General features: G+C 40.4%; 1 non-coding gene and 1 pseudogene across 1 annotated transcript; one reads left to right on the forward strand and one right to left on the reverse strand.

The window, feature by feature from the left end:
- The first annotated feature begins 1,356 nt into the window (after positions 1 to 1,356).
- LOC114118786 (U6 spliceosomal RNA) lies at positions 1,357 to 1,463 on the forward strand. The gene has a single exon (XR_003591949.1). It is a non-coding gene; the product is annotated as a U6 spliceosomal RNA (small nuclear RNA).
- An 11,954-nt stretch (positions 1,464 to 13,417) lies between these two features.
- Positions 13,418 to 20,763, reverse strand: part of LOC101109598 (F-box only protein 16-like) — a 28,319-nt pseudogene continuing 20,973 nt past the window's right edge.

Consider the following 20,763-nt stretch of genomic DNA (forward strand, 5'->3'; position numbering starts at 1 on the left):
TGACTGCAGCCATGAAATTAAAAGACGCTTACTCCTTGGAAGAAAAGTTGTGACCAACCTAGATAGCATACTGAAAAGCAGAGACATTACTTTGCCAACTAAGGTCTGTCTAGTCAAGGCTGTGGTTTTTCCAGTGGTCATGTATGGATGTGAGAGTTGGACTGTGAAGAAAGCTGAGCACTGAAGAATTGATGCTTTTGAACTGTGGTGTTAGAGAAGACTTCTGAGAGTCCCTTGGACTGCAAGGAGATTCAACCAGTCCATTTTGAAGGAGATCAGCCCTGGGTGTTCTTTGGAAGGAATGATGCTAAAGCTGAAACTCCAGTACTTTGGCCACCTCATGTGAGGAGTTGACTCATTGGAAAAGACCCTAATTCTGGGAGGGATTATGGGCAGGAGGAAAAGGGGATGACAGAGAATGAGATGGCTGGATGGCATCACCGACTGGATGGATGTGAGCTTGAGTGAACTCCAGGAGTTGGTGGTGGACAGGGAGGCCTGGCGTGCTGCAATTCATGGGGTCGCAAAGAGTTGGACACGACTGAGCGACTGAACTGAACTGAACTGAACTAAAAGGCGATGGCACCCCACTCCAGTACTCTTGCCTGGAAAAATCTCATGGATGGAGCAGCCTGATGGGCTGCAGTCCATGTTTTCGCGAAGAGTTGGGCACGACTGAAAGACTTCACTTTCACTTTTCACTTTCATGCATTGGAGAAGGAAATGGCAACCCTCTCCAGTGTTCTTGCCTGGAGAATCCCAGGGACAGGGGAACCTCGTGGGCTGCCGTCTATGGGGTCGCACAGATTCGGACGCGACTGAAGCGACTTAGCAGCAGCAACAGCATAGCCAAAAAATAATTTAAAATATCAAAAAAAAGAACAGTGGGGCAAATAAAGGTCAAGAAAGAGAAGGATGGAGCCTCCTCCTGTCCACCTTGCTGACCCCTTGTCAGCAACTCAGCAGCCACTCAGCATCAACACTCTCTCAGCATCCCTGCTGTCTCCATGGTGATTTAATGTGATTCTGATGGATGTGACTAGTTCATGAATGCTTCCTGGAGCTGGTCACTGTTGTTGCTAACTCCATTTCCCAGATAAGAAAACAGTGCTTCTGAGATTGTTAACAACTTGTCCCAAATCACTCAGTTGCTTAAACTGTGGGATCAGGCCATTGAACCTAGGCTGCTTCAGGCCCAAGAGTGTGCTCTTGGTGAGCAAAGTAAAAAATTAGATGGTGTTTAATGGAGGAGAACGTGAACGTGTATTGAGTACTTAATATCTGGCATGTGATCCTCACAACAGTCCTGCAAGGGAGGTATCATTCCCATTTCATAGATGAAGAAATTGAGGCTCAGTGCTCACTTTGGCAGCACATATACTTAAATTGGAATGATACAAAGAAGATTAGCATGGCCCCTGCTCAAGGATGACATGCAAATTGGTGAAGCATTTCATGTTTTTATGGCAGAAACCATCACAACATTGTAAAGCGATTTGCCTCCAATTAAAACATAAAGTTAAAAAAGTATGAATAAAACAGGGAAATTTCTTTAAAAATTGAGGCTCAGAGAGGTTAAGTAACTTATCTAAAGTTGCACTGCAAAGGCCCGGTCTGGGGAACTTCACCTCCTCTGTGTCTATGCTGAGAGTTTTGTACTTTCTCTCTGAAATAAATCCTGTTTGCTTGCTACCATGAAAAAGAAAAAGGCCAGGTCTCTCAGACTACAAAGCCCATATTCCATTTTTTAAAATATATATATTGTTGTTTTGCTCCTAAATTTTATTTATTTATTTATTTGGCTTCTTCAGGTCTTCACTGTGGCATGTGGAATCTAGTTTCCTGACCACGGATCAAACCCAGGCCCCCTACATTGGGACTAGTGTCTAAGCCACTGGACCACCAGGGAAGTCCCCCATATTCTTTCCTATTCTTTCTTCCAGATGGAATTCTCAGGAATTGCATGGATTGAACTAAGTAATTTAAAATCTCTCTTTTAGATATTTTTAGTTCTGCATATCCGAACCAAACACCTAGTATATTTGTCAGAATTTGAAAGAAGTCTATTAAAGACTGCTTGCAAGAAAACCATTGTATAAACTATGTTTTATAAGTTCTTCTGTTTTAATTAATTAGGTTTTCTAAAGTTCACAGGAAAAAAAAAAAGGAGACAGAAACCAGTTTTTAATGATTTAGAATTAGGATTCATGAATACCCTGGATTCTTTCTTGGTACTGGGGGAAAGCAGAGAGTAAATGTGGTGGGAAACTATGAGGGACCAGAGATTCAGACTTTAGCCTGGAAGAGATATTAAAGAGGTATTTCAGGGACTTCCCTGGTGGTCCAGCAGCTAAGACTCTGTGCTTCCAATGCAGTGAGTGTGGGTTCGATCCCTAGTCAGGGAACTAGATCCCACATGCCACAAGGAAGATTGAAGATCTTATGTGCTGCAACTAAGATCCAGTGCAGTGAAATAAATACTTAATAAATAAAATAAATATTTAAAAGAAACCTCAATTATTTAAAAAAAAAAAAAAGATGCAATTCTAATTTATTTTAGAAATAGCTTGAGTGACTGCTAGTCAACAGTAGAGCTAAGGCCAGAATCTGGGGTTTCCCAATTCTTAAACCATTGTTTTTCTTAGACATGAACCATGAATCACTTTAGAGAATACTCCTTTCTCCTCCTCTCTTAATCCAGATAGGGGGGAAAAAGTGAGAAAGCTTAAAGACTATTAAAAAACAATCAGGACATTAAGAATCAAGTTATCCTGGAAAGAGGTCAAGATGGTAACCACAGAGGCTGGAGTTAAGGGGAGGAGCACCAGGCAAGATAGGTCTTATCTAAGCAATTAGAGTAAGCAGGCAAGCTTTTGTTACTTGTATTTAGCTGAACGCTGTGAACAGAAAGCTTTTTGAAATCTTTGGCTAAATCAAAACCTGGAAAGTGAGGACTTCTAACCTTCAAGAAAAAAAAGCTGAGCATGAGACAAAAAGGTTTTTGTTCTTATACTTAATTTGGTAGGGAAAAGGAAAGAAAAAACAAGATGTCAGTTCAGCTGGGTCCCAATTCCAGCCCTGGGAAGCCCAAAGCCCACCCCTCTTGGTTTTATTTTTAAGGATAGCATTTTTTCCCTCCCTTGGCCAAGTTCAGTGTGTAGAATCTTAGTTCCTTTACCAAGGATCAAACCTTCACCCCCTGGAAGCGTGAAGTCTTAACCACTGGACTGCCAGGGAAGCCCCACCCTCCCCACCTTGGTTTTTGTAAATAGTCCTGAAGGGCTTTCTTGGTTTCTAGACTACTGAGATCTTGCTTCCATGTGTAAATTGAGTACAATTTCCTCAAGAGATGGAAGGCAGGCTTTACATCCCAGTCATAGGGAACGAATTTGATTGGGAATGGCTGGGTTACCATCTAACACTGACATGTCATTTTCCCCTGCCTGGGCTCAGCTTCCCTCCATCCGGCTGGCTTCTCTTTCATAGTCTTATTTCTTTCCCTTCTGCCCTCTGCCCCCCCTCCCCTCTCCTTGCAGGAGCAGAAACAAGAAACTCTTCCTCTAATCTCCAGCCGGGCAGGTTTTCCCTCCCCTGGAGTCCAGGTGCCTGTAGCCTTTGCTCCTCAGTGGCTTTCCCCCAAGGAGACAGCTCCCTCCTTCCTCTTCCCAAAAAGGAATCATGGGGCCAGCTGTTAAGATTTTTTTTAATTATTTTTTTCACGTCTTTACTCAAGATGGGAAAATCTCTGAAGTTTAAGGTGGCACCTGGCTGTCCTGTAGTGCTTGTATTTTTTCAAGGCTTTGTTCTGTCTAGAATTTTATTATAACTAATGATGGGACTTCCTTAATGGTCCAGTGGTTAAGATTCTGAGCTTCCAATGCAGGGGGTCACAGGTTCAATTCCTGGTAAGGGAATTGAGATCCCACATGCCACATGGTGTGGCCAAAAAGCAAAACAAACAAACAACTGCCACAACAAAACCTAATGGGAATGAACATACCTTGATGTTTACATAATTTTAATAAATCATCTTCAAAATGATAAAGCATTAGTAATCAAATAGAGATTCACTCAGTCATGTCCAACTCTTTGGAACCCCACAGACTGTAGCCCATGAGGCTCCTCTGTCCATAGGATTTTCCCAGGCAAGAATATTGGAATGGGTTGTCATTTCCTGTCCCAGGAGAATCTTCCCGACCCAGGGATCAAACCCGTGTCTCCAGTATTGGCAGGTGGATTCTTTACCACTGAGCCACATGGGAAGGCTAGCTTCTATCAATGGTTCACACCAAAAGGTGGTTCAATGAAGCAGCTGTGATGAGGCAGTGCTAGTATTCAAAGGGGAATGAGGTACCCTTGAAACTCAAACCTAATAATAGTAGAAAACATCACCCATTCACAGCAATATACACAGATTTGAAACTGTTTCTTTGAGAATGTTTCTGTTTGGAGGGATAATTCTATTATTTGAAGCCTCTAAGTAATGACAGGCAAACAGAGAAGATACCTCAGTGACCTGATAGCCATGCCCTGGAGCGAGAGCTGAGAGAGGGGTCCCCAGCCTCCGGGATCTAATACCTGATGATCTGAGGTGGGGCTGATGTAATAATAATAGAAATAAAGTACACAATACATGTCATGCACTTGAATCATCCTGAAACCATCCCGCCTTCTCCAATTCATGGGGAAAATTCTCTTTCATAAAACTGGTCCCTGGTGCCAAAAAGTTTGGGGATATTCAAAGGAATGTTCTTTGTCCTTCACACCTGCACTGTTTTTCTTCTAAGTGCCCCATCTCACAAAGCTTGAACCTCTCCTAGCGTGACACGCCTCTTCCCACTTTGAGGGGCAGGGTGCATGCCAGCGCTCAGGCCTCAGGTCCTCCCTGGGTGCTGGTGATCTGTCCTTCTCATCCTGGCTTTGTAAGGCGCTCCCCTAAGCTTTTCCTGCTCCCCTGTTTCTCTAGTTCCTCCTGAATCCTCCTAGATAAACCTGTCTAAATGATGCAAGAACTTTCTCTCTAATGAATCTGTGATTTTCTCCACTTTAATCACACTTGGGATGTGTCGACCACACTCTCTCCACAGCTGCACTCGTCGTTTCTGTTTCGTTTTCAGCTTTCTATTTTACACTGGAGTACAGCTGATTGACAATGTTTTGATGGCTTCAGGTGGACAACAAAGGGACTCAGACATACGTATTCATGTGTCCATTCTCCCCCAAACCCCTCTCTCACCCAGGCTGCCGCATAACATTCAGCAGAGTTCCCTGTGCTGTCCAGTAGGTCCTTCAGTATCCATTTTATTGTCAGATTTTATTTACTCCTTACTTTCTTTATATCCCCTAAATGAATTTCCTCAAAACCCAGTTCCTCTTGTCTCAGGCCCCATAGCTAGTATTTCATTTTCACAATCACTTTGCCTCATGTAGGGGTGTGGTGGGGTGGGAGGGGGGGGGCAAACTGGCACAGGGGAGGGAGGGGGCCTTAGCCACCTGCAGCCTGCGGCCTGAACAGCCACAAGGCTCCCCCAGGGGCAGAGTGGTACAGGCTCTGCCTGCCAAGGCAGGCGATGCAGTAGACTCAAGTTCGATCCCTGGGTCTGAAAGATCTCCTGGAGTAGGAAATGGCAACCCACTGCAGTATTCTTGCCTGGAAAATTCCATGGAAAGGAGGAGCCTGGCAGGCTACAGTCCGTGGGGTTGCAAAGAGTCAGACAAGACTGAGCATGCACGCACATCACAGACACCAATGTGGAGTCAAAGGTCCCAGCTCACTTTCGGAGGGTTTAATTATGCCTTAATGCTCCTTATTATAATTAAGCAGAAATAGTGATTCTAATTAGCATATTTGCAGAAACCACACAAGTATGCTTCCCTGGTGGCTTAGATGGTAAAGAACCCACCTGCAATGCAGGAGAACCACGTTCAATCCCTGGGTTGGAAGATCCCCTGGAGGAGGAAATGGCAACCCACTCCAGTATTCTTGCCTGGAGGATTCCATGGACAGAGAGGCCTGGCTGGCTACAGTCCACAGGGTCGCAAAGAGTCAGACATGACTGAGCAAACAATACACACAAGTAGATCCATATAATCGCACATTCACCTACTCGTAGCTTAATGGTGTTCCATCCTTGTTTACTTTGCTCTGGTTTCCCTTTCAACTTGAATGAGCACAACTTTTGAAGTCTTTAATTTATGACTGTTTTAACTTAAGCAAGCCCTGCTAGAGGGTGACAGATACTGAATGTCAAAAACCCAGAGAGAGGGTTTCTGTTTAGCCTTTGATTTTTGTTTTGTTTTTTAAGTCAGAGAAATGTCCGATTGTGCTCATAGTTTGTTGGAGAAGGCAATGGCAACCCACTCCAGTGTCCTTGCCTGGAGAATCCTAGGGACGGGGGAGCCTGGTGGGCTGCCGTCTATGGGGTTGCACAGAGTCGGACACGACTGAAGCAACTTAGCAGCAGCAGAAGGAGAAAATTATTTCTGCTCTCAAAACGCTATAATAATAACAAAAGTAAAACAAAGAACATGGACTTCCTGGTGGTCTAGTGATTAAGAGTCTGCCTGCCAATGCAGGGGACACTGGTTGAATCCCTGGTCCAGGAAGATTCCACATGCCCGTGTGCCATAGCCACTGAGCCCTCTGGACTCTGTGCTCTGCAAGAAGAGAAGCCATCGTAATAAGACTCCTGAGCACGGAAGGTGAAGAACAGCCCCTGTTCACTGCAACTAGAGAATGCCCAAGGGCAGTAACGAAGACCCTCTGCAACCAAAAATGAATAAATAAATAAATCCTTTAAAAACATCATTATCATCATCACCATGATGGCACTGATAGTGGTGGCAGTGATCACAGCAGCCACCAGCCCAGAGGCACCTGCATGTGCCAGGCTCTGTCTCAGGAAGTATTCCTGCGTTATTATTTTTTGAGGGGGGTTATACAGTGAGGCATGTGGGATCTTAGTTCCCCCTACCAGGGATCGAACCTGCACCCCTTACATTGGAAGCACAGAGTCTTATCCATTGGACCATCAGGAAAGTCCCGTTCTTACATTACTTTATTTAACCTTCATAATAACTTTAAAAGGTAATCGTAACTGCTTCCATTTTACAGAAGAGAAAACTGAAGGTAGGATAAACTGATAAATTTTTCCACTGCTACTATGAAGACATAAGCAGTAAGACCCAGGGTCAGAGTTTGAATCCAGGACTCTCCAGCTTCAGGCCACACAGTGAACTTCTCTGTCCTGTGTCGCCACCTCTCCTGCCATATCATCATACAGTTATTCCACAACTGCAGTTAGTGTGTTCATAAAAATATACGTTCTTAAAAACAGTACCCTGTTCTACCTATCTAAAACACAGAGACAATTTCCATTATGTAGGGGTAAACTACAGATTTTATCAATTATCAAAACTTCAGCCATTTCTAAAGAATTGGGAGATTCTTTTTTTTTTTTTTTTTTGAAAGTCTATTTTCTAATTGCCCAAAATGAAAGTCTGGTTTCTTGTATATAAAATTCATACGGGTTTTTATGTGGTTGTAGCCTAAGGGAAGCAGAGAAGGCAATGGCACCCCACTCCAGGACTCTTTTTTTTTTTTTAAGTTTCAATAAAGATTTTATTTTCCTTTTTAAAATTTTTCAAAATTACAAAAGTATGACAGCACACTTATATGAGGCTTTCAAAATAGTTACAGACAATTCCACTATATATTACAATTTCTTAAGTAGACAAATTAAGATTTTTGGTTGGAATTTCAATATTAAACTCTCAAAAATTAATAGAATGGACAGGAAAGTAGGATATACTAGACCTGAAAAGAATTGTGAACCAATTCAACATAATTAAGACTTATACAATTTTCACACAAGAGCAGGATACAAATTTTATTCAAGTTCCCATAAACTATAACCAGGAGACACTGGAACATGACGTAAAACAAGGTGCAAAAGTTTCATGGCCTAAATGAAGAATATTGAAATCATACAGGGCCTGCTCTCTTATTACTGTGAAACTATGTGAGAACTCAATACCAAAAGGCATTTGAAAATAACCCACAGTTTCAAGTGCAATAAATTAATAAATACATGTTTTTGTCAGCAGGTCCTTGCCTGTCCTGCTCCTGGCAATTCAGGGGTTGGGAACATGGGTCCCCGAAGAGTTCCTGTAGGGCAGCAATTGGATGCAGAACATTTCCTGCCATTAGAATAATTTAACCATCTTAAGAAATTTTTCTGGATTTCTCTCTATACTGCAGACTAAAATAAGAAATACAAAACTATCCCTGGGGAAAACGTGCCATTTTACAATGACATCCTGTATAAATTTTCCTCTTTCCACATGGCTCAGTTCCAGAGACACAAGGTCAAAACCTACAGTGTGAGACTGCAGGACTAAGGTATGTGATGGGAACTTCCATCAGTATCTTTCTTTTTTAATTCTGAAATTGACAAAGTTTACTAACCATTGCTTTATTTATTTATTTTTTTAATTTACAATACTGTATTGGTTTTGCCATATATTGACATGAATCAACCACGGGTGTACATGCGTTCCCAAACATGAACCCCCACCTACCTCCCTCCCCATAACGTCTCTCTGGGTCATCACCATGCACCAGCCCCAAGCATGCTGTATCCTGCGTCGGACATAGACTGGCGATTCGACTCTTACATGATAGTATACATGTTACAATGCCATTCTCCCAAATCATCCCACCCTCTCCCTCTCCCTCTGAGTCCAAAAGTCCGTTATACACATCTGTGTCTTTTTTCCTGTCTTGTATACAGGGTCGTCATTGCCATCTTTCTAAATTCCATATATATGTCTTAGTATACTGTATTGGTGTTTTTCTTTCTGGCTTACTGCACTCTGTATAATCAGCTCCAGTTTCATCCATCTCATTAGAACTGATTCAAATGTATTCTTTTTAACAGCTGAGTAATACTCCATTGTGTATATGTACCACAGCTTTCTTATCCATTCATCTGCTGATGGACATCTAGGTTGTCTCCATGTCCTGGCTATTATAAACAGTGCTGTGATGAACATTGGGGTACATGTGTCTCTTTCAATTCTGGTTTCCTCAGTGTGTATGCCCAGCAGGGGGATTGCTGGGTCATAAGGTAGTTCTATTTGCAATTTTTTAAGGACTCTCCACACTGTTCTCCAAAGTGGCTGTACTAGTTTGCATTCCCACCAACAGTGTAGGAGGGTTCCCTTTTCTCCACACCCTCTCCAGCATTTATTGCTTGCAGATTTTTGGATCGCAGACATTCTGACTGGTGTGAAGTGGTACCTCATTGTGGTTTTGATTTGCATTTCTCTAATAATGAGTGATGTTGAGCATCTTTTCATGTGTTTGTTAGCCATCCATATGTCTTCTTTGGAGAATGTCTATTTAGTTCTTTGGCCCATTTTTTGATTGGGTCGTTTATTTTTCTGGAATTGAGCTGCATAAGTTGCTTGTATATTTTTGAGATTAGTTGTTTGTCAGTTGCTTCATTTGCTATGATTTTCTCCCATTCAGAAGGCTGTCTTTTCACTTTGCTTATAGTTTCCTTTGTTGTGCAGAAGCTTTTAATTTTAATTAGATCCCATTTGTTTATTTTTGCTTTTATTTCCAGTATTCTGGGAGGTGGATCATAGAGGATCCTGCTGTGATTTATGTCGGAGAGTGTTTTGCCTATATTCTCCTCTAGGAGTTTTATAGTTTCTGGTCTTACATTTAGATCTTTAATCCATTTTGAGTTTATTTTTGTGTGCAGTGTTAGAAAGTGATCTAGTTTCATTCTTTTACAAGTGGTTGACCAGTTTTCCCAGCACCACTTGTTAAAGAGATTGTCTTTACTCCATTGTATATTCTTGCCTCCTTTGTCAAAGATAAGGTGTCCATATGTGTGTGGATGTATCTCTGGGCTTTCTATTTTGTTCCATTGATCTATATGTCTGTCTTTGTGCCAGTACCATACTGTCTTGATGACTGTGGCTTTGTAGTAGAGCCTGAAGTCAGGCAAGTTGATTCCTCCAGTTCCATTCTTCTTTCTCAAGATTGCTTTGGCTATTCGAGGTTTTTTGTATTTCCATACAAATCTTGAAATTATTTGTTCTAGTTCTGTGAAAATATGGCTGGTAGCTTAATAGGGATTGCGTTGAATCTGTAAATTGCTTTGGGTAGTATACTCATTTTCACTATATTGATTCTTCCAATCCATGACCATGGTATATTTCTCCATCTATTATTGTCCTCTTTGATTTCTTTCACCAGTGTTTTATAGTTTTCTATGTATAGGTCTTTAGTTTCTTTAGGTAGATATATTCCTAAGTATTTTATTCTTTTCATTGCAATGGTGACTGGAATTGTTTCCTTAATTTCTTTTTCTACTTTCTCATTATTCCCACTCCAGAACTCTTGCCTGGAAAATCCCATGGACAGAGGAGCCTGGTAGGCTGCAGTCCATGGGGTCGTGAAGAGTCGGACACAACTGAGCGACTTCCCTTTCACTTTTCACTTTCATGCATTGGAGAAGGAAATGGCAACCCACTCCAGTGTTCTTGCCTGGAGAATCCCAGGGATGGGGGAGCCTGGTGGGCTGCCATCTATGGGGTCACACAGAGTCGGACATGACTGAAGTGACTTAGCAGCAGCTGCAGCCTAAGGGAAGAGGTACTGCTATGTTGAGAAGCCATTAAAAGCTTAATTTTTGTTCTTTAAGAGATTAGGGAAGTTTTGCTCAGTAAATTGGTTTGCTTAAATTGTTTGTGAAAATTTAAAAATTCCCCAAGTTCCTCCAAGCAGAATCAGTTAGTTTCTTATCCTTGTTTCAACTGCTCTTTGTTTGTACATATTTCTCTTACAGGATAGTACTTCGTATTCAGTGTGGTAACTATCTGTTTGTCTGTGTCCTGGGCCGTAGACTAGGCTCCCAGAAAGTGAAGTTAAGACCACTGTACCCTTTGCACCTAGCACATAACAGTATTTAATACATATTTACTGATTTAGTGAGTGATTGTAAGGAGTAGAGTAAGAACACATTTTACTTTTATATGATTGATGGCTCATTACTAGATTAGTATTCAGTGTTTTGTGTGAATCTTGGAGGGAAGCATGGCAACCCACTCCAGTACTCTTGCCTGGAGAATCCCCATGGACAGAGGAGCCTGGTGAGCTACAGGCCATGGTGTTGTAAAGAGTTGGACACGACTGAGCAACTAAGCACAGCATAGTGTGGATCTCACTTAAAATGGACATTCAAGGAATCTCCTGGGGGTCCAGCGGTTAGGACTCCACACTTCCACTGCCGAGAGCAGGAGTTCAGTCTCTGGTCAGGGAGCTAAGAGCCCAAGTCACACGGGGTGGCCAAAAAAAATAAAGTAAATGAAATAAGATGGACATTCATTTCATTTTTCTGAGTTTATATCGAATGAAATCTATTTTTGCTGGAAGAGGTCTTGTTTAACACTACTGGTAATAAAGAATACATGATAATAAAAAAGCAATTTCAGGGGAGAAAATTTAGGCATGAATGCTAGTAACTATATACATAAATAAACATCATTAATTCTGAAAAGTACAAAATATTTGACCATTAACAGAATAGATAATAATGAGAACTGATGACTTTTCTGTTAAGTAAACAAAAACTTTGTTCCTTTTACCCAAAGCCGTTTGAGACTTTTTAAAATGGCAAATGTTGAAAAAATATTAAATGCTTTTGTTTGCATATATTGAAATAACCAGACATCTTTCCTCTTTTATTCTATGAATTAGATGGACTGATTTTTTAATATTATGCCAACCTTACTCTCCTTGGATACATCCCACTTGGTCATCATGTATTATTCTTTTTTTATATCTTACTGGGTTTAATTTGCCAGTTTTTTTCTTTAATAGAAAAACTGAAATTTACTATAACAAACTGCTCCCTAAAGAAATGAAATACTAAGCAACAATGTGGCAATTTTCTTGTATCAGAACTATTCATCATCTCAAAATATGTGTGCGTTAGTTGCTCAGTCATGTCTGACTCTTTATGATCCTAGGGACTGTAGCCCACCAGGCTCCTCCAACCATGGGGATTCTCCCGGCAAGAATGCTGGAGTGGGTGGCCATTCTCTTCTCCAGGGGATCCTCCCAACCCCGGGATCAAACCCACATCTCCTGCATTGCAGGTGGATGCCTTACCGTCTGAGCCACCAGGGAAGTGCATAAATAGTTTCTGGAAAAAGAGTTATTGTTGAAGACCAACTATTAAAATCAGTATTACATACAATACTCAAAACCTTTTTTTCATTCTGCAACCTGGTTAATCACTTTTCTCTCCTCTGCCCCAGAACAGCCCACGCTTCAGCTATTGAAGCCTTTCCCTGGCTAGGAGTGACTTTGAATGAGAGTTAAGAAAAGCCTTGTGATAAAAGGAGTCATAGCTATTGTAATTTTTAAAATAACTCTTCCACCACTGCACTTTGCATTTTTCTTTTAAAAAGAAATTCTCCTGAAGAACAGCCATCATTGAAACCAGAAAGACTGCTTTTATCATTGTAATTATACCAATATTAATTATGCAGTTTATTACTATATTAAATGTAGAGGGTTTCTACATCATGTAAACACAATAAAATGAAATGTAAATGAATATGTTAAGAGCCAACTATTCATATTTCAAAAGGATTCTTCAATTCAAAAAGGACTCACTGCAGCTTTTCTATAAAAATAAAAATCCCCGTGGTTTTAAAAATAATTTAAAATTTTTAATTTACACATAATTTTCAGGAACTCTTCTATTATACAAAACAATGCACAACTCTGCATGTATATAGATCATGCCATAAAGAAAAAGCTCATAAAAATTTCCCATAAGTTATCTAATTAACTGTGACTATAAAAATGAACATAAACATTGGTTACAATGCATAGAAAACCACTAGAAAAATTTATGCTCATACTATTTACTGTTTATAATTCTATGTAAGGACTTTACATTGTTAGTTTCTAAAGTGAAAGGAACTTTAATATGCCCATTATGCCCTTTCCTAATTACTAATTTTTTGCAAACTTTTCTTTATTAATGATAGAAACATAAACTTCAGTTTGCCTGGTAGAATCACAGAAAATTTGAATTAGTTAAGTAAAATTTGATGACCCATAGGTAATAAATACTGCACATTACCCACAGAATCCCAGTGTCAGAATTGTGCACTGTAGGTGTCAGAGACACAGAAATCCAGGAATCTGGAGAGAATGAGGAGCTCCAAGTCATAACCTGGGTGGAACTGTGGTTTGTGAGTGTCAGATGACTTTCAACTAACATAGATATCTTGAAAAGAGCTGTTAAGTTCTTAGAACAAGAGAATTTTGAAGTCATGGTATATTTCTTTTGAACCAATGGCCTTCTCCAACTTAGTTCTAGAATTCCTAAGTAGCTGATGTTAGAAATTCTTCTCTTCCCAAATTTACCTTGGGCTTGCTAACATGGAGTTCTTTCACCATTTGAATATAATGCTTCTTCCATACACCCTGCTCATAGGGAGTTGGGGAGATATTGATGTACCAGTTAAACCGTAAACATTTTAGCATCCAGAGCTGATCCAGTTCAGTTAAATTCTTCCAATGCCAGCTCACCTGGAAAAACAATGTTAAAAAAACTATTCAGTTTACATGTCCACTTTCTCTAGGTTTTGAGCTGTCACCCTGGTACTGAAAGAACTTCTTTTTTTTTTTTTTTCCCCCCCTGGAGTGGGTTGCCACGCCCTTCTCCAAGGCATCTTCCTGACCCAGGGATTGAACACACTTCTCTGCACTGCAGGCGGGTTCTTTACCACTGAGCCACTGGGGAAGTGGATTCATGGATTCATTCATGAATGAATCAGAGCAAACATAATTTTAACTAGATAAACCATGCCTGGAATTCACAAGTAGTTTCTTTTTGGTCCTTTTCCTCCAAATCACAACCAAGTTATTCTTACCTGAAGTGCTTCCTAACCAGGCAGGAAGATTTTTTTTTATTTTAATTGGAGGATAATTACAACATTATGACGGTTTTTCCATACATTGGCCATAGGTATACATGTGTCCCCTCCAACCTGAACACCACTTCCACCTCCGTCCTCATCCCATCCCTCCAGGTTCTCACAAAGCACTGGCTTTGGGTACCCCTTTTTCTTTTCTTTCTTTTTTTTTTAATGTTAATTCAGCCAGAATCCAAGTCAACTAATATTTATTGAGCACCTATTAACCATCCTCATCACAACCTGAAGTATAATTAATATACTCCCCTTGTAAATGGGGAAACCAAGCTTTAGATAAGACTTTGGAACTTCCTAAAGATCTCTGGCTATGCCAACGCCTTTAACTGTGTGGATCACAATCAACTGTGGAAAATTCTGAAAGAGATGGGAACACCAGACCACCTGACCTGCCTCTTCAGAAATCTGTATGCAGGTCAGGAAGAAACAGTTAGAACTGGACATGGAACAACAGACTGGTTCCAAATCGGAAAAGGAGTATACCAAGGCTGTATATTGTCACCCTGCTTATTTAGCTTCTATGCAGAGTACATCATGAGAAATGCTGGGCTGGAGAAAGCACAAACTGGAATCAAGAGTGCTGGGAGAAATATCAATAACTTCAGATATGCAGACGACACCACCCTTATGGCAGAAAGTAAAGAACTAAAGAGCCTCTTGATGAAAAAGGAGAGTGAAAAAGTTGGCTTAAAGCTCAAAATTCAGAAAACGAAGATCATGGCATCTGGTCCCGTCACTTCATGGCAAAATAGATAGAGAAACAGTGGAAACAGTGGCTGACTTTATTTTTCTGGGCTCCAAAATCACTGCAGATGATGATTGCAGCCATGAAATTAAAAGATGCTTACTCCTTCAAATGAAAGTTATGACCAACTTAGACAGCATATTAAAAAGCAGAGATGTTACTTTGCCAACAAAGGTCCATCTAGTTAAGGCTATGGTTTTTCCAGTAGTCATGTATGGATGTGAGAGTTGGACTATAAAGAAAGCTGAGTGCCAAAGAATTGATGCTTTTGAACTGTGGTGTTGGAGAAGACTCTTAAAAAGTCCCTTGCATGGCAAGGAGATCCAGCCAGTCCATCCTAAAGGAGATCAGTCCTGGGTGTTTATTGGAGGGACTGAAGTTGAAGCAGAAACTCCAGTACTTTGGCCACCTGATGTGAAGAGCCGACCCATTTGAAAAGACCCTGATGTTAGGAAAGATTGAAGGCAGGAGGAGAAGGGGACAACAGAGGATGAGATGGTTGGATGGCATCACCAACTCAATGGACGCGAGTTTGGGTAAACTCCGGGAGTTGGTGATGGACAGGGAGGCCTGCTATGCTGTGATTCATGGGGTCACAAAGAGTCAGACACAACTGAGTGACTGAACTGAACTGAACTGAAGGATCTCTGGGAGCCTGTGTATGAAAGTTGTATGAAGGCTACAGAAACTCCAGTTGGCACATTGCTTATGTTTTCCATGATATGCTTCTGTTTTCCCTCCATTCTTATGATTTAACTAAATATATAAAGGGAACACAGTGACTAATACTATATTGGTGTGTCCTAAATAGCCTTTAAGATTCAACAGAGCATTAAGTATTTGTCCTGGGGACTTCCCTGGTGGTCTAGTGGCTAAGATTCTATGCTTTGAGTGCAGGGGGCCAGGGTTTGATCCCCGGCTAGGGAACTGGATTCCACGTGCTGCAGCTGACACCTGGTGCAGCCCGAATGACACATTTTTTAAGAAGTATTCTGTACTCTCCATTTTCACGGCAATATGGCCAATCCTACATATCCAGCAAATGGTGGAGGTGACCCTATTATGTGCAGTAGTTTTCAAAATAATTTATTCCAGGTTTTAAATAAGTCTTAGTAGAAACTAGAGTCAAGTCCATATATACAGTTGAGACTAGGCATTCCATGTCTCTCATCAAGAATTGCAGATATGATAGCTAATCTTCACATTCATTTCAGCCTGGGAAAATTGGCCTCTTTTCCAAGGTTAACTCAATAATAAATAATGTTTGAGGGCCCCCAAAAGGAGCAGAACACTCTGTAATGGAACTCGCTACCCATCCATTTGTTTATCTGTCTGTCTCTCTTCCTCCTTCCTTCCATCCATTGTGTATGGAGTTTCTATTACATCCAGGATTATTTTATGGGCTGAAGATAAGACATGTAGGGGAGAGGGCAGCAGAAGGGGGCACAATTAGGAGAAACAGTAGGTTCAGGATCTAGATGGAGGAAAAGGCTTAGAGGATCTGATACAACACTGCAGGCAGAAACAGTGATCACAACCACTTTGTGCAACCCAGAATGAAACTGCACTGCCCTGAATCCTCATATGGTTAATTAATTCAATCAAGCTGTGGAGTTTGGGAGGGAGGGGATGGGGAGAAAGTTTTTCTTAATTCTCACCCTTTTCATCTTTTGACTTAGATCGGGTTTAGACCTGGGTAGTTAAGTTGGGGTTTCCCCTCCTGCACTGGGGATACATAAAATTTTGCTTTGTTTTTTTATTTTTGCTGCTTTTTGTTTAAAACTAAACAGGAATGAGGAAAGTTGAGGGTGGGTAAGCTCTTTCAAAACTGTAAGACAACCCTCAACACAATTTTAAACAGCGCAAAGCTCATCTTGGTGCAGAGACTTTATTGTTTACTTTAAATCTAGCTAAAGAACAATTGCCTCACAGTCAGTTCTAGGAAATAAAATACGATGCTGAAATCTACCAAGATTGACATATGGCACACATAGATGATCAGTTCAGTTCAGCTCAGTCGCTCAGTCATGTCTGACACTTGGCGACCCCATGAATCGCAGCACGCCAGGCCTCCCTGTCCATCACCAACTCCTGGAGTTCACTCAGACTCACGTCCATTGAGTAGGTGATGCCATCCAGCCATCTCATCCTTGGTCTTCCCCTTCTTCTCCTGCCCCCAATCCCTCCCAGCATCAGAGTCTTTTCCAATGAGTCAACTCTTCGCATGAGGTGGCCAAAGTACTGGAGTTTCAGCTTAGCATCATTCCTTCCAAAGAAATCCCAGGGTTGATCTCCTCCAGAATGGACTGGTTGGATCTCTTTGCAGTCCAAGGGACTCTCAAGAGTCTCCTCCAACACCACACTTCAAAAGCATCAATTCTTCAGTGCTCAGCCTTCTTCACAGTCCAACTCTCACATCCATACATGACTACTGGAAAAACCACAGCCTTGACTAGAGGGACCTTAGTCGGCAAAGTAATGTCTCTGCTTTTGAATATGCTATCTAGGTCGGTTATAACTTTCCTTCCAAGGAGGAAGCATATTTTAATTTCATGGCTGCAATCACCATCTACAGTGATTTTGGAGCCCCCAAAAATAAGGTCTGACACTGTTTCCACTGTTTCTCCATCTATTTCCCATGGAGTGATGGGGCCAGATGCCATGATCTTCATTTTCTAAATGTTGAGCTTTAAGCCCACTTTTTCACTCTCCTCTTTTACTTTCAGCAAGAGGCTTTTAGTTCCTCTTCACTTTCTGCCATAAGGGTGGTGTCATCTGCATATCTGAGGTAATTGATATTTCTCCCGACAATCTTGATTCCAGCTTGTGCTTCTTCCAGCCCAGCGTTTCTCATGATGTACTCTGCATAGAAGTTAAATAAGCAGGGTGACAATATACAGCCTTGACGTACTCCTTTTCCTATTTGGAACCAGTCTGTTGTTCCATGTCCAGTTCTAACTGTTGCTTCCTGGCCTGCATACAGATTTCTGAAGAGGCAGGTCAGGTGGTCTGGTATTCCCATCTCTTTCAGAATTTTCCACAGTTGATTGTGATCCACACAGTCAAAGGCTTTGGCATAGTCAATAAAGCAGAAATAGATGTATTTCTGGAACTCTCTTGCTTTTTCCATGATCCAGCAGATGTTGGCGATTTGATCTCTGGTTCCTCTGCCTTTTCTAAAACCAGCTTGAACATCAAGAAATTCACGGTTCATGTATTGCTGAAGCCTGGCTTGGAGAATTTTGAGCATTACTTTACTAGCATGTGAGATGAGTGCAATTGTGTGGTAGTTTGAGCATTCTTTGGCATTGCCTTTCTTTGGGATTGGAATGAAAACTAACCTTTTCCAGCCCTGTGGCCACTGCTGAGTTTAGCACTTTCACAGCATCATCTTCCAGGATTTGAAATAGCTTTACTGGAATTCCATCACCTCCACTAGCTTTGTTCGTAGTGATGCTTTCTAAGGCCCACTTGACTTCACATTCCAAGATGTCTGGCTCTAGATGAGTGATCACACCATCGTGATTATCCGGGTCATGAAGATCCTTTTTGTACAGTTCTTCTGTGTATTCTTGCCTTCTCTTCTTAATATCTTCTGCTTCTGTTAAGTCCATACCATTTCTGTCCCTTATTAAGCCTATCTTTGCATTAAATGTTCCCTTGATATTTAAGATTATCTATTTCGTATCACATCTCCCTGGAATGGTAACATTCTCATTGTGAAAAACAGGGAAAATTCTGAGCAACCTGAAGAAAAACAATACCCAGAACCTGTCAATCAGAGATGACCAAACATTATCAACAAGCTGGTAGAGTTATTTTCCTTTCTGTTTTTCAGGTATATAGGAAAGTAAAATTGGGGAACTGCATGCAATTTAAAATCATGCTTTCTTCATTTTACACACAATAAGCATCTCTGTTCTTCCAAAACATGTTTTCTAATGACTGCCTAATAATTCATTATATGGCGGAATGATACTCTATTACTGGGCATTTAAAACGCTATGGTTTTTAAAAAAACAAATTGTTTTCAATTTTAGAATAATATGTGTACATCAATACTAAATTCAAAGATACCAAGGGGCACACTGTACAAAAAGTAAAAAAAAAAAAAAAAAGCCTCTCATCCTTGTCATCTAGCCACTCATTTCCCTCCCTGAATGTAACCATTATTCCTGGCTTCTTGTGTGCCATTCCAGAACAGCAACAAATATGGATACATTCTTTTATTCTTCCAAAGTGGTAGGATAATTCTGCACTTTTGTTGTTTTATTGATGATATACTGAGGAGATAGTTGCAACCAGTCTGCTATTAGCAGACATTTCCATTGTTTCCAACATTTTGCTACTACAAACAATGATGCAATATTCTTATATAGACATAAATTTTGCATGTGTTAAAGTGTACCCATCAGACAAATTCCAAGAAGTGAAACTACTGGCCAAAGGTAATCTTATTTTTTTTAATTAAAATTTTTTTTAAGTTTTTAGCCATGTCTCATGGCTTGTAGGATCTCAGTTCCCCGACCAGGGATCAAACTCACACCCTTGGTAGTGAAAGCCACTGGATCACCAGGGAATGTCCAGGAATCTTTATTTAAAAATTGAGTACTACCAAATTGCTCTCCTTGGTGTTTGCATCAATTTATCTATGAAGGCACAACATATGAAGGTGCTTGTTTCCCCACACCCCTAACAATATAAAATGTTATCATTAAAAAAGAAACTCAATCCATCTGAGTCACAAACGATGGCATGAAAATGAGGCTAAGCATTTTATCTGTTTTAGAAACATCTGTTTTTCTTTCTGTGAACTATTTGTTCACTTCCTTTGCTCATTTTTATGCTAGGCTTTGCTTTTTTTTTCTTCTTAATGTAGATTTATAGTCATTCTTTTAAAAATAAGAAAATTACCCCTTTGCTGGCAATATGTTTTCCCCCATTTATTTTAATTTTGGGGGCCACACTGCAGCAGTTTGTGGGTTCGTGGTCTCCCAGCCAGGGGCTGAACCTGAGCCCTCATCAGTGAAAGCACTGAGTCCTAACCACTCCCAGGGAGGTCCCTCCTGTTTACTGTCTGTATTTATTTACAGTTCTCTTCTCTATGGAGAAAATTTTAACTTTTATAATCACAACTTAAAATCTTGCTTTCTTTATTTATAAAGCATATACAATATATATTCAAAATATATAAAATAAATAAAGCAAGATTTTAAGTTATACATTTTCTTTTGAGGCTCTGAATATTATACATTACTCATAAAGTCTTCCTTCCCTAGATTTCCTTTAATTACATTTTTTTTCCCTTTAGTCATGCCTGGTGGCTTACAGGATCTTAGTTCCCCAAACAGGGATTGAACTTCTGCCCTCAGCAGTGAAAGAGCAGAGACTTAACCACTGGACCAGGGATTTCCCTCCTTTGAGTAGGGAATGGTTTCCCATAATTTCATATCAATCTTTTATCCTTCTAGAATTTTTTTCCAGATACTGCCCGATTGTCCCAACACCAATTATTAAATATATCATCTATCTTACTGCATTCATTTTCTTAATTTTAAAAACTAAAGTTACCATGTGAATGCACAATAACAGGTAATTTCTGGTGTTTCTAGACTGAGAAGAAATCAACAAAATGACTATCAGTTTTATATCTTAAAATATATACTTGAATACACCATGAAATTATTTGTAAGGAAATAATGGTCAGATGCTTTTCCTACCTGTGAGCACATTTGCTCACTCTGAACTCCTTTAGTCTCACATGCTTCTGTTCATTTATCACATTAGCACCTTATTTCATGCTTTTCTATTTATGAATGGTCTGCACTCTACACTTTAAGTTTTACTCTGGTCCTCTGCTGTGCAATATAAGACTATTCTGATGATGAACCATTATATACACGTGTATATATTTCCCCTCACTGGCTTGTACTATTTTACGGACACTTAGAGATGGCTTCCTTTTTCTCCCCTTTGAGCACTAAGTGCAC

The sequence above is a fragment of the Ovis aries genome, chromosome 16, assembly GCF_016772045.2.
Source record: "Ovis aries strain OAR_USU_Benz2616 breed Rambouillet chromosome 16, ARS-UI_Ramb_v3.0, whole genome shotgun sequence".
Classification (NCBI taxonomy): Eukaryota; Metazoa; Chordata; class Mammalia; order Artiodactyla; family Bovidae; genus Ovis; species Ovis aries.